The sequence below is a fragment of the Atheta coriaria genome, unplaced genomic scaffold (genome assembly GCF_025399875.1).
Source record: "Atheta coriaria isolate IRGN ID8LTWV9N9 unplaced genomic scaffold, Caltech_Dcor_3.1 hic_scaffold_52_pilon, whole genome shotgun sequence".
NCBI lineage: Eukaryota > Metazoa > Arthropoda > Insecta > Coleoptera > Staphylinidae > Dalotia > Dalotia coriaria.
Window position 1 is genome coordinate 50,038 of NW_027045494.1, and position 3,950 is coordinate 53,987.

At 41.4% G+C, this 3,950-nt stretch overlaps 2 non-coding genes across 2 annotated transcripts; one reads left to right on the forward strand and one right to left on the reverse strand.

The window, feature by feature from the left end:
- Nucleotides 1-2,708: 2,708 nt before the first annotated feature.
- On the forward strand, nucleotides 2,709-2,780 carry TRNAE-CUC (transfer RNA glutamic acid (anticodon CUC)). Its single transcript has one exon. It is a non-coding gene; the product is annotated as a tRNA-Glu (tRNA).
- An 883-nt stretch (nucleotides 2,781-3,663) lies between these two features.
- TRNAE-UUC (transfer RNA glutamic acid (anticodon UUC)) lies at nucleotides 3,664-3,735 on the reverse strand. Its single transcript has one exon. It is a non-coding gene; the product is annotated as a tRNA-Glu (tRNA).
- Between the last annotated feature and the right edge of the window lie 215 nt (nucleotides 3,736-3,950).

The following is a 3,950-nucleotide window of genomic DNA, read 5'->3' on the forward strand; positions in this document are numbered from 1 at the left end:
AACATCGCCGTACCAGGTGCCGCCTCATCCTGGTATGCCTAGTATGCAGTTGTTTTCCACTGCCAGGCATGTGTCCACATGGTGGTCCACCACCGCACATGCCGCCGCATCTTAAACTCCGTCACATACTTTTCCTCCGCATTCTATACCACTTCATTCTCACCCACAAGGGTAGGTCTAACTCTAATAACCCACCGCCTTCTCAACCACACTCTGGAGTACCATCATCACAGCCAGGTATTGCATCGCATCACATCACCAGGTCCTTCGACCGTACAACATCCTTCCTGCCGTTAAAGTGTAACAACATGCCACAAGTGGTATGTCTACACAGGCACAACAGAAGAAAAACCGCCAGGGTTAAGAAGAAAACAAACACCATAGCCGTGGCACGTTTGCCACGAATGTACCTACCCTAGAGACGTTTTCCAGAACTGTACTCTAAAAAGCATGGTGCTCACAACTTCGACCAACCCGACAGAGATCCCAGTTCAACCAGAGATCCAGCAGCAGCAACTACAACCAATCCCGGAGAATCCGCAAGTCTCTTTAAGCAACTCTCTCTCAAACGACAAGACTTAGGAGGCAGGTACGACTCACCGACTGTTTCCACGCTGGGTTCGCAGGATTTCATCTCAGTGCAACGCGCACATCAGCTCTGCTGCATGCTCTACCAACAACTCTCGAACGACGAGAGCTGGGAGACAGGTACGACTCACCGACTGTTTCCGGACTGGGTTCCCAAGATTTCATCTCAGTGCGACGCGCACATCACTGTTGCAACCCCTCGCCAACAAGTCTCGAACGACGAGATCTGGGAGACAGGTACGACTTACCGACTGTTTCCAGGCTGGGTTCTCATCTCAGTGCGACGCGCACACCACTGCTGCAACCTCTCGCCAACAACTCTCGAACGACGAGAGCTGGGAAGCAGGCACGACTCACCGACTGTTTCCAGGCGTGGTTCTCAAGATTTCATCTCAATGCGACGCGCATCACCTCTGCTGCATGCAATACCAACTCCGAAGAGCTTCTTCCGGCCTTTCCGGTAACTTTATCACTGGTAGGGGGGTACTGTGGGGATCTTTACCCAAAGCTTATTTCTGTATTTCAAAACTTTATAACTTTCTTCATCTTTATTGTATACCGTAATTCTTCATCCAAAATTCCCAAATTTCCTAATATCTTTTATTACCTTGAAAAACCTAATCCCCGAGTCGGACGGTTTGGCACGACTCGGATTCCCAGAATCCAATGGTCAGCTTTCCCTCTCTTCAATGTGATACACTTTCTTCTACCAATCCAATCTATTACTTTCTTCCTACTTCCAAATTTCTTGTCACCACCCATCAACCTGAAGGGTTGCTGGTGGGTGACAAGGGTTTAGGAAGGAGAGTTCGTGACATGACTTCAAACACTACAGTTCTTAACTATTCTTCTCTACAATACTTCTTAACTATACTTCTTCAAGACTTCTTAATAAACATTGTTCGTGATAATAAACATCGTGTCCTTTACTCACTCATCAATTATAACATTAGCACTCACTCACCGATCCCACAGTTTTAATGCCTCCCATGCTGCAAACGCTGTCTCCTTGTCCATAATTTTCTGGTAAACTGCGTCCGTCACCGAACTAGAAATCATTGATTTTGCATAACTATTTGCCTTACGAAAAGCTCACACGCCTTCTTATGCGTTTTGACTTCCTCCTCCGTAGCCATAGCTGATACGGGCTCAGGTCTGCTTAACCTCCCCTCAATGACGTCAACGGCGCCTTCATGGTAGTCCAACATATCACGCAATTTTCTTTTCCAAATGGGCCAATCCACTTCTCCAGCCAGGGGTCTTATGTGTTTCGCCAAATCCATTTTTTAAATGCTGCGTTGACGACACTCCACACAAAACAGAAACCTTCAGCAACAATTGCACAAGAAAAAACTTTTTCCTTTGCACACTCTTGTATTTACTATATACTTGAGCTATTAGCGTTATCTGGGCCCATAACCTATTGAGGTTTTTCTAAACCTATTGAGTTTTTCTAGTTAAAGAAAAACACAAGCTCAAGTTTTAATAACGACGATCTATTGCCACAATGACTGTAAGTGAAAATGACACTGATATCGCTGTTTATATGTTTATATGTGTAAGGTTAGCGCGTTTGCCGTGGAAAAACAAACAAACAATACAAATATATGCCAGCGCCTACTATAGGACACATCGAATTCAACTTAACTAAATATAACTTCAACAACTAGAGCAGTGGTTCCTAACCTGGGGGTAATTACCCCCGCAGGGGTAAAACGGAGATTCTTGGAGGGTAATACGGGATGACACGAAATAGTATTAAAATAGCAATAAACAAAATAATAGTATGGTAAACGGTAGCACGGCGCTATTTATATATTATATAAATTTTTATATTACTTTACTAGTTACGTAATCGTACAATTTCTTACATAATAAACATATTTTCGTTCGAATTTATGTGGTTTAAATTAGCTAGGGGTAAACTCAATTCCCATACTTCTTCACAGGGGTAGAGACATTGAAAAGGTTAGGAACCACTGCACTAGAGTCTAGTGATTGTACCGGACTAGACCATACCGGATATGTAAAGCCATGTAGTCCAGCACTTTTCCGGATATATTTTGAATCTGATTATATCCAAATTTTTGATCGATTTGGATTAATTAATAAATGAATCATCCGGTATGGTCTAGTGGCTAGGATAGCTGGCTCTCACCCAGCAGGCCCGGGTTCGATTCCCGGTACCGGAAGCTTTTTAATATTTTTGAACTTACAAGTAGAACGTACAACTTTTGGGAATGTAAGCCAATTCGGTAAAAGCAACTTATTAGTATTTGCTGGCTGTAAGATATTTTTGTAAGGCAACATTTAAAATATATTTTAAAATTTAAGCAAGATGGCAGATCTGTGGAATCGGTGTGTGTGAAGTGTTGGTTGTTATAAGTACGAGTAATAAATACATAAAGACACTATGTTTACATATCACGAACTAAGTTTATTATAATGTAAAGATTTACCAAGTCTGGTGAAGAAGTGAAGTTGTTATGAAGTCTTGAAGAAGTGTTGCTTAAGAAGTGTGAAGAACTGCTCTTCCTACACCCTTGTCACTCACCAGCAACCCTTCAGGTTGATGGGTGGTGACAAGAAATTTGGAAGTAAGAAGAAAGCGATATATTTGATTGGTAGAAGAAATTAAAGAAAGTGTGTGACATTGAAGATAGGGAAAGTTGACCATTGGATTTTGGGAATCCGAGCCGGGCCATCTACTACTGACCGCACGCTAGATACAGCGTGCCAAACCGTCCGACTCGGGGATTAGGTTTTTCAAGGGTAGTTTATGATAGCTAGGTAATAAAAGACATTAGGAATTTTGGGTATTTTAGATGAAGAATTATGGCATGCAATATAGATGAAGAAAGTTATAAAGTTTGGAAATATAGAAATAAGCGTTGGGTAAAGATCCCCACAGATCTAATAATTCAATCATCTCTTTGGCTCTACAGGTGTGAATTGCTTGATAAGAGGACCAAAACCACTGTTCCACGAATGGCTAGATACATTTTCGGCAATATGCTGCACTCGCACCTACATCAAAAGTATTTGATAACAAAGGGGCATAGATTTTAAAAGGATTTCCGGTACCGGGAATCGAACCCGAGCCTGCTGGGTGAAAGCCAGCTATCCTAGCCACTAGACCATACCGGATATTAGCTGTCTTGCACTTCAGCAAATTTCCGATAATAAAATTCACAGGTTTGATAAATACATGTATAACATAAAATAAAAAGCTTTTCTTTGTTATTTACTTGGCAGATATTCATTTATAAAATTGGAAGAAAAGAAAGTACCTCGTAAAAAATAGAAGTAACCATAGTAGAAATATATTTTAAATATTATAATAATTTGTACTCCTAAATTAA